Source organism: Pongo abelii, chromosome 18 (genome assembly GCF_028885655.2).
Source record: "Pongo abelii isolate AG06213 chromosome 18, NHGRI_mPonAbe1-v2.0_pri, whole genome shotgun sequence".
NCBI lineage: Eukaryota > Metazoa > Chordata > Mammalia > Primates > Hominidae > Pongo > Pongo abelii.
The window spans coordinates 9227430-9238032 of record NC_072003.2 but is presented as its reverse complement, the minus strand read 5'-3'; the positions used below and the strand labels follow the sequence as shown (position 1 = coordinate 9238032).

At 40.7% G+C, this 10603-nt stretch overlaps 1 long non-coding RNA gene across 1 annotated transcript in view; it reads right to left on the bottom strand.

Moving 5' to 3' along the window:
- Positions 1-327: 327 nt before the first annotated feature.
- LOC129050953 (uncharacterized) overlaps positions 328-10603 on the bottom strand; it is a 71756-nt gene continuing 61480 nt past the window's right edge. Inside the window, exons 2-3 of the long non-coding RNA XR_008514889.1 lie at positions 3537-3675; positions 328-656 (exon numbers count right to left, since the gene is read on the bottom strand). This is a non-coding gene — a long non-coding RNA (uncharacterized LOC129050953). The remainder of the gene's footprint in view (positions 657-3536; positions 3676-10603) is intronic.

The window sequence follows — 10603 nt, the reverse complement described above, 5'->3', positions numbered from 1 at the left end:
TTGGAAAAAAGCAGGGACTCTGGAGAGCCAGATTGCCTGATATTAAATCTCAGCTTCATCACTTAACAGCTGCATTACCAGGGATGGATTACTTAAGCACTTCCTGACTCAGTTTCTGCATCTGTAAAATGGGGTTAATAATGGTACCCACTTCATCAGATAGTGGTTAAGATTAAATAAGTTATATAAGTAGAATGCCTAGAATATACATAAAATGATCAGAGGAAACTCAGTAAAGATTGGATGGCTTTCATTACTTCTGAAATAAGTAAAAATTCCCTTGGGAAATGGAACAAGATGGTTAGAAAAGGAAACAAGGCACTGAATGAACAGAGAGAGAAACCTTTTATTTTTTTCTGAGTTGAAGGAAGAACAGAAAGATCTAGCACAAACTTCCATCTTAAAGCAAGCTGGCATCTCTTGTTTTTATCTTTCATGTCAGGAGCCTGAGTCTCCAAAGACAATTGTGAAGGGGATTGTGTTTGACTGATCAATCAAAAGCAGCCCCCTTGCTTGTCTTCTGAGACTCTGAATTAAAACCTCCAGGCAGGATTCTAGGGAGGACAGGACCGGCGAGGGGATGGGCAGCTACTCAAAGTTGAGTGGGCTTTGATGGTAGAGAAGCAGCTGAGATAAAAGAGCTCCTCCCAACAGAGCTGAAATTAAAACAGGAAACATTTCATTAGGCCCAGTCCCAGGAAGGGAGCCCTGGGTGGTGATGAAAAGCAGAGGGGACGGACACCCCAAGCCAGCTCTGTCAGCAGTGGGCAAGTGAGCAGGCCACCAGCAAGGACAATTCTTCCAAGGACACTCTGTTAAGGCTGCTTCAAGCAGCATGAGTCCCCACAGCTACAGGAACACCAGGAAGCCAGCAACCTCCAGAGTTCAGCATTGAGAATATGTGGAGAACTGATTTCCACTTACCTGACTTCAGTCTGTTCCATGGCCTCTCCTGGTCCCTGCTTCAGGCCCAAAGTCTCTAAATGCTCCCACTAGTCTGGGCATTCACTGTCATCAAACAGACCTTCCTTTCGTCAGCCGCTAGCAGTGTGTTATTTCTTCTGCCTGGACTGCCTTTCCCTCATCTCTGCCTGCCAAGCTCCTACACATTCTTCAAAATCCAGCTGAAATCTCACTTCTTACAAGATATCCTACAGCCTCTATCAGCAATGTATTTCTCTGATCTATCCAGAGGGTTCACATTCCCTTGTACTTGGATTTTAGAACATGCCATGGACCCGGTAGGTTATGCTTGGTCAATGACCCACCCTGTTCTCCCACCACATTGTATTTGTAGGTAGGAGGAGGAGCATATCATTATCTAATTTTCCACAGCAATCGCAGATATTAGAGTTGAAAATGACCTCAGGCTTCCCTAATTCAGACATGGCAAATTTACAGCACATGGGATACCACTTCTACCATCTGTGGTATGCACCACTCAGAGAATTCTTCATTTCTGTTGAATCTGGACTCAGATTCTTTGTCAACACACTGTTCCAGGCAGTCACACTCAACATATTTGAGTTGGAATTTTTTTTTTGTCTTTTTGTCACGGTCACAAACAGGTAGCCTGTAACACAAGGCGAGTACAGTTACCAGAATAACCCACAGAAATGAAGTAGTAATCAGAGTGCAGGACCTCTAGGGATATGTGACAATGCATAATTGGTCACTAGACCTTAGGATTTAAGTATGAGGGCAGCCCCAACCACAGGGCTTCCTGACATATTCAGGCAATGACTCCAAGCTGGTGGGCAGGAACCCAACCTAAGTCACTGGGGTGGGGATTCACAGCCTCTTATCCAGTTGCTAGAGCTAAACCTGCTCACATCCTTGGGGCCCCAAAGGACCCAATGTAAACAGATGTGTTTTGTGAATCTTCAGTAAAACTTTCCCCAGACGCAAGTAGGGCTATTTACTAGTGTGACTGTAAATTGATGAAAGGTAAAACACTTTTGGGGATGAACTGATATTGGTTCTGAACTGAAGCTAATCCCCAGAGACACTAAATAAACAAAACCAGATAAAGCAAAACAAAACAAAATCATATTTTATTTGGAATAGAAGATAAGACCTACATGCCACCCCTTAACTAATTCAGCACCACCCCCCATCATATATGATGAACCCCAAATCTAGGAAAGTAAATAACCAAATAAAGTATAAAATCTAGGGAAAAAACCATTGTGCTAATTAATAATAATAAAATTAAAAATAATAGGAACCAGACCTCTATTTTCGAATTGCCCAGCTACTACCATTATAGGTACACCACACTGCTCTCTAAAAACAGTGGTTTAGATATAATAGTACCTATTATATGCATTGGTGTGGGCATAAAATTAAATTCCAAATTGCAAATAGAACTGCTGCAAGAAAATAATATTTCCGAAGACTTATTTTACTTAATTGCATGGAATATTAATATGTATAAAGAAAATAAAGGAATCTTTCATCTAAGTGGTCTAATTGGTCTCTTTAAAATAAGCCGTATATGCTTTACATAGCCTAATAGGCATTGTGATGTTACAAGAAAAATAAAACAAAACAGTATTCAGAGTTTTTCAAATGCCTTAGCTCCTGAGACTATTTTGGCAAGGATCATGTCATAGGAATAGTGCGTGACAAAGGCTGGTTGGAAAGATGCTGATGAAAAGAAAAGAACAGGGATTTTGGAATCTGTCTTTGATTTGCATACTGACACTGTAACTTATTTGCTGTGTGCACTCACGCTGGAATCTTGAACTCTCTGATTTTCAATTACCTAATCTATGAAACAGGTGTGATAGCTATATCACAGAGGGATTTAATGAACTAACACACTCCAAGTGCGTGACAGTAGTGGGTACTTAATAAATATTAAGTCTGTTGCCTAAATCTTGATGCATGGGTCTAAGAACGATTTTCTCAGCAACAATGCTAGTCTCTTAAATTAAAATTATGTTTTGCCACTGTTTAATTGCTGTATAAACATTTTGGCTCTTGTGCCTTATTTATTCAGCATTTATTCAAAACGAACTTTCTGTGCATGCCAGAGACGATATGATGTGTTTATCAAAACATTTCATTTTCCATCTGAAAATGCAGGAAGGCTATTTCCCAGCACTGCCCCCCCACCCCTTGAGTCTTAATATGCCTACATTACTGTTCTGGCCATAAGAACGTAGGTGGAAAGGATGTACCTCATTTCTGGGCTTGAGCCCTAAAAGATCTGCACAATCATCCAAGTATTCTTTTTTTTTTTTTTTGAAACATTGTCATGCTCTGTCGCCAGGCTGGAGTGCAGTGTCGCGATCTCGGCTCACTGCAACCTCTGCCTCCCAGGTTCAACTGATTCCCCTGCCTCAGCCTCCTGAGTAGCTGGAACTACAGACACGCGCCACCATGCCTGGCTAATTTTTTGTATTTTGGTAGAGACGGGGTTTCACCATGTTGGCCAGGATGGTCTCGATCTCCTGACCTGGTGATCTGCCTGCCACAGCCTCCCAAAGTGCTGGGATTACCCGCACCCAGACATCCATGTGTTCTTTCACCTGTATTTCTAGTTGGAAATTATGGCTTCTAAGTCAGCAGTTCACATGATGGAAGAAGCTTGGAAGTCTGTATCCTTCAGATACTACTTGGAGAACCATCTCTCAGAAGAGTGACAAGCTGCAAACATTCCCATTAGATCTTGCATACGTGAGAAAACAAAAACAAAAACAAAAACATAGCATGTTAAGCCCCTGAAATGCAGAGTTTATCAGTTATCTCCACATATTCTAGCCCAGTAGTTCTGAGTCAACCTCAGCACTGCTGACATTTTGGTCTGAACATTTGTTTGTTGCAGGAGACTGTTTTGTGCACTGTAAAATATTTAGCTTTACCCACTAGATGCCAGTACTGCCCCCTTTCAGTTGTGACAACCACCACTATCTCCAGATATGTCCCAATGCCCCCTGGCAGTGGGAGGAGCTTAAAAATTACTCCCATTGAGTTGAACAATGAGAACACATGGACACAAGGAAGGGAACATCACACACCTGGGCCGGGGTCGGGGGTGGCCGGCTAGGGGAGGTATAGCATTAGGAGAAATACCTAATGTAGATGACTGGTTGATGGGTGCAGCAAACCACCATGGCACGTGTATACTTATGTAACAAACCTGCATGTTCTGCACATGTATCCCAGAACTTAAAGTATAATAATAACAAAAAAAGAAAGTACTGCCAATTTTTCTCCACCTTGTAGTGACATTTTCCTGGCGCGTTTTCTCCTTCCATTGAGATATTTTGATTTTTCTTTATCTTCCTTATATTATGGATACAATAATTATATTTTTTTCTTAAAATTGAACTTTTCTATATCAACTGTTAACAGGACAAATCCCTGGAAGGGGAAAATGGTTAGGGTAGCTTAAAAAAAAAATCACTCCCATTGAGAATCACTGGTCCAGGCTGACTGGAAAAAGCAAATTAGCGTGATATAACAACTACAAAAACGAAACAAACAAAAGAGAATTGTATGTGGAGCCTGCAAAATCAATTCAGAACCCCTTCATGTTTTTTTTTAATCCATTGTCTTTAATACTGGAAATCTCACCTGCATTTTGTAGAGTAGATGAGGAGACTGAAACACAAAGGAGTTATGTATCCAAACGTACCGTACCTGCTATTACGTGCCTGCATGTAAACCCAGAAAGTTGGCCTCCTAATGCACTCTTAAATACACAAGCTTTCTGCAGAGAGCATCTATGCACCATTTTCTTGTGTATTTCCTGAAGTTTCAGAGGTAGGTTAGGCAAAAGTTGGGTGAAGCAGGGGAGAAAATTCCTGGGGACATATTTGTTTCATTCTACATCCGCTGGACCCAGTGTATCAAGAATCCTAATGACTTGCAAACTCACCGAAATACTGAAAAGTAGAGCTACAGACTTTATAAAATTGTTCCAAAACCAGATGAAGATGAACTACTTGTCAGTCCTCTCTAGATTCTAGTAAAATCACCAGTAAGAATATATGCCACCTATCCCTTAGGATGATATTTCCATGGAGAGAAGAAAAATGAGCCAGTCAATCTAATGATTGTCATTTACTTAGCAAAGAAACTTAAAACCTGCCATCACATGTGGGGTTCCTTACATCTACATTGAGCCCACCCTCTCAACGTAGTGTTGCCTGAGGAGTGTTAAGAGATGACACTGAAGGCGTGATTGTTTTTTTAATATACTCAAGTAAGTAAGCTGTTGTTATAAGGAGGAAACCAACAAACACAACCAACAAACCCAAAAGTTCCAGAACCTGATACTTCCAAAAACATTTGTAAAATAAACTTAAAACAGGATTCTTCTCCATAGATTGTCTCAGAACCTTTCACTGAGGCATATGTTTGTGAATCCTAAAGAGAGGACAGAGAATAAACAATGCTTCCCTGTTGTATTTGAACCTGAAACTTGTTTTTCATGGCAACATTAACCTAAAGGTATACACACTGAGAATCAGGGTGTTCAGGTAACAGAGAAGTATAACTGTCTCCTGCACTAGCTAGGGATCTCAGCTATTGGGGATCAAACTAGTGTCTACCAGTACTATATGCATGTCTGAATATTTCTTACCCCCTTGGTACAATGGGTTGATAAAAAGACCACCCACCTCATGATAGCATTATGCGGACTAAATGAATGTGAAAAGAGCATGTATTAAAAACACTGGCTTTGAAGTTCAACAAACCCTGACCTTGACTCATGAACTCCCTAAACCTCAGCTCTTCATCTGTAAAATGGAGATAATATCTTCTTCAAATGGGGTAAAAAGTAAATGACAGCAGTGTGTGTGAACTGCTTAGTGTCGTTGTTGACATAAGAAGCGTTATGCTATCATTATCACCACCACGGCTATGGATGCTGCATGGGAATCTCTTACAGAAAGAGTTTTCTTATCTAATTTGCCTAGTAATCAATCAAAAATCCAAAGGGACTGTCGAGTAAAATGTTAAATAAATCCTGAGGAATAACGATGAAACATTCATAATATATGCTCTGCACTAAAACATCTTTACAACTCTCTAAGGAATTAGTCTTTTTAATGTAATATGTGAGGAAATGCTACAGGGGGATAATATTGATCTGAAAGTCCTTTGGCGGTGACTTTTAAATATGGGCATTCTATGCCAGAGATCATGTTAGAGCTCCTGGCTGCAGAGTTTAAGGCTGAGGGACTTGTGACTGAGCCCCAGGCAACACTCCCAGGTTGGTATTGCTTGTCGCAATTTCATTACCCTAAAAGCATCCTGGAAAAAAAGCATTCTAAAAACCTTCCTGGACATACAAGCCTTAATCCCCACAGAGTTGCAGAGCTATAAAGTGTTTGAGAAGCACAAATGTCCTCCGTGCGAGTGCAAGAGACTCATTTTCCCCAAAGACTTTAACTGTGTCAACTCGGTAGCCTTGACAAATGGAAATTCATCATTTCATGTCCTGAGACCTGGCTCCTTGCATTCATGCAATTAAACTCCAATACAATACGTGATTATTGATGTCTCCTGTGCCAGACGCCGGGAACAGAAATCAAAGAACAATCATCACGATTAGTTCTTCAAACATTTATTGTGGTTTTACTGTTGGTACCTTTGTGGTGAGGGCTCCCTGTGCGCTAGGTGGCAATGTAATTCAGCTACCCTGTGTTGCAAGAGACAGAAACCCAGCTCCAACTGCCCTAAGCAAGAAGGGGAATGCACTGGGGAATGCAAGGCTAGTACTTGCTTAAGGTACCGCTGGATCCAGGGCTTTAAATGCAGATATCAAAACTGTATTTTACTCTCTTCTCTCTGCTGCACTTTTCTCTTTATCCCCCCATTCTCAACTGATCCTTCCTCACAATAGCAGGAAGGTTGCCAGAAGCACCATGCTTGTATTTACAACCCCCAGAAACTGAACTGGAAACAGTAAACCCTTCTTGCTACTTGCTTCAGCCAGCATTCAAAAACTGACTGATTAGACAAGTTTGAGTCATGATTTCACCTGAAACTAATCACTGTGGTTTAGGATATAGAAAATGCTGATTGGTAGGCTTCAGTCAATTTCCTACACATAGATGATTCACCTAAGGAAAAAGAAAATTGGCATGATGTAACAACAACAACAACAACAAAACCCAAAAACAAACAAACAAACAAACAACAAGGATAAATGTATGCAGAGCAGGCAAAATCAATTGAGGACCCCTTCATGGTTTTTGTTGGTTTTTTGTTGTTGTTGTTTTGTTTCTTTTTTGAGACAAAGTCTCACTCTGTCACCCAGGCTGGACTGCACTGGTGCGATCTCGGCTCATTGCAGCCTCATCTTCGCAGGTTCAACTGATTCTCCTGCCTCAGCCTCCTGAGTAGCTGGGACTACAGGAGCACACCATCATGCCCGGCTAATACTCTTTGTATTTTTAGTAGAGATGGGGTTTCACCATGTTGGCCAGGCTGGTCTTGATCTCCTGGCCTCAAGTGATCTGCCCACCTTGGCCTCCGAAAATTCTGGGATTACAGGCATGAGCCACGGCACCCAGCCAACCTTCATGGTTTTTTTTTAATCCATTGTCTTTAATACTGGAAATTTCACTTGCATTTTGTAGAGTAGATGAGGAGACTGAATCACAAGGCAGTTAAGTATCCAAACTTACCCACTATTACATGCCTGTATGTAAACCCAGAGAGTTGGCCTCCTAATGCATTCTTAAATACATAAGCTTTCTGCAGAGAGTATCTATGCACGATTCTCTTGTGTATTTCCTGAAGTTTCAGAGGTAGGTTAGGCAGAAGTTGAGTGGAGCAGGGGAGAAAATTCCTAGGGGCATATATATTTCATTCTACATCCATTGGACTTTAGATCTGAATACAGCTAGGTGTACCTTGTTTCATGACCTCTGAATTGAGTTCCCTTGCTATCCTAGGATCTGGCTATATTTCCAGTTAAATATAAGGGATGGTCTATTTGTTATGGCTCTTAGTTTAAGCAACCAAAATGGACCATAGCTCATTTAAGCAGATAAGGGATTTACTCAAACACTATTTTGGTTGTTCACCAGAAAAGTTGGAGAGCTAGGTTCTCTTTTATTTCTTTTCTTTTTCTTCTTTCTTTCTTTTTTCTTTCTTTCTCTTTCTTTCTTCTTTCTTTTCCTTCCTTCCTTCCTTCCTGCCTTCCTGCCTTCCTTCCTGACTTCCATTCTCTCTTTTCTTTTTTTCTTTCTTTCTCTCTCTTTCTTTCCTTTCTCTCCTTCCTTCCTTACCTCCTTCCTTCTTCTTTCTTTCTTTCCTTCCTTCCTCCTTTCCTTCCTTCCTTCCTTCTTTCTTTCCTTCCTTCCTTCATTCCTTCCTTCCTTCCCTCCTTCCTTCTTTCTTCTTTCTTTCCTTCCTTCCTTCTTTCTTCTTTCTTTCTTTCCTTCCTTCCTTCCTTCCTTCCCTCCTTCCTTCTTTCTTCTTTCTTTCTTTCCTTCCTTCCTTCCCTCCTTTCTTCTTTCTTCTTTCTTTCTTTCCTTCTTTCCTTCCTTCCTTCTGCCAGGATATAGTCAGAATGTGCCTCAGCCAATATCATGGTCCAGAACTAGTTTGGTGACATCACTGACATTAAATGCTTGCTAATTTGGCTGGCCCTGGACACTGCTGGATCTGCTATCAAAGACACCTGCAGTTTGCTATAATTTCAGAACTGACTACCACTGCTGCTGCTGGTGGTGCAGCCCTCATTGCTGACGAAGGTGATAAACTTCCTGGAGGCTTCTTCATGGACTCTCAAGCTCCCAGTTCTGGAGAAAAACGCATTTAATTGGCTGAATCTAGATCATGAGCCACCCTCTAGACCAGTGGTTCTCAACTGGACTGTTTGTCTTCCAGGGGACATTTGACAATGTCTGGAGACAGTTTTAGCTGTTACAACTAGGGGTAGGGGTTCTCCTGGGATCTCACCCATAGAAGACGGGGATGCTGCTAAAAATCCTACAATGCACAGGACAGCTTCCCACAACATAAGATTATCTTGTTTAAAATGTCAACAGTGCTGAGATTGAGAAACCCCGCCCTAGCTTCAGGGATTTTTGGAAAAATTAGTATGCTAAAACTTTATGTTCTATTGTGAGAAGCGAGCTCTGTTTCTCCAAAAACTTCTGCAATGGAAAATTCCTTACACAGAGGAAGGGAGTTCTGATGTTAAAAAAAATAATAAAAGTTCCACTATAAATAGATACCACAAAGGCATCTTTGTTGGTATCCTAGAATCCTCCTCGTTTATTTCTGGCATCTGCTTGCTTCAATACTATCTCAACCCTTTTCCAAATTCTTTCCCCTGAGATTACCTCCTGTATATCTGGCTTTGGATCTAGGGCAGCTTGGTTTCTTAATGCTTCCTAGGTACCTTTGCTTGACCATGTGAATTCCCCATTCTACTGCTCCACCATAGCCCTGTGGCTCTTGGAATCCTACCCTGGGACACCTTCAAGAAAAACAAAGCTCCAATATTCCTTTACCTTTCTTCATAGTTTTCTCAACAAGGCTGCCAATTCCACATGGAGAGAACGCAGCCGGATCATGCCATGCCAGGATGTCTGATGCATTATTTCCAGTTATCAAAACTCCTGAGTGTATTCCAACAAAGGCACCAATATTCAGAAATCAGTAGCCATTCTTATGCACAAGACTTCAAGTTTCAAGGGATTGAATGGTCTGAGCAAGGAACCTGATGGCCTCATGTGAAAAGAAATACTTAAGATACTGGCGTTTTGGCCTCTGGGAATCCCATGAAGAAGGAATGACCAGTTGGCCATAATAAACAGTGCAGTTGGAGGCTTTAGGATGGAATTGCAATTCCAACTAGAATGAGTGACATCACTCTCCTGGGCACCTAACAGTACACTTCCAGAAGAGGCTAGGAGGTCAGAGAGGAATTAGAAGAAACAAAAATCATCAAATGTGTGGTGTTCTTGCCTCTTAACCTGTAAGAGACCATACAACTCAGACACCTGTAACCAGAAAATCATCCTTACACAAAATTGTAGTTCAGACAGCATAGAAACCCAACAAATGAAGCACTTTTTCAGCTCAGCAAGCTTCTTTGTGTCATTTCAAAATTGCAGCTGACACTTTAATATTTAAACAGAACAGAAGAGATATGGATTATTTATTTTCTTTTACTTTAATTTTACTATTGTACCAGTTCCCAACTTTATTTTTAACTTTAAAACAACAAAGCCCTACATTTTAACAGCAGCTTCTGCTCGATTCATCAGGTTGTGAATGTTAACCTGACACTTACAATCCATAAAAGCCTTTTTCAATGCCATTGTTCCATTATCTACTTCTATATTGCTATGAAATTACATGGAAAATATTTTTTGCTCTGGGCAAAACTAGTCATATAGAATTTGACAATGATCTATATATTTATGGAGGAAAATTAATCTTCAATGCTTCTAAGTTTTTATGCCTCATAATTTTATCAAAAATGCCCAAATGCATCATAATGGAGCTTCCAGAGACATGAAAAATGTCCCACTTTTTCTCTAAGATTGAAAAAAAGAAAAACACTACACTCTCAGGATGCCTTTTGAACACACTGTCTGGTTATACTGTTTAATGGACCACT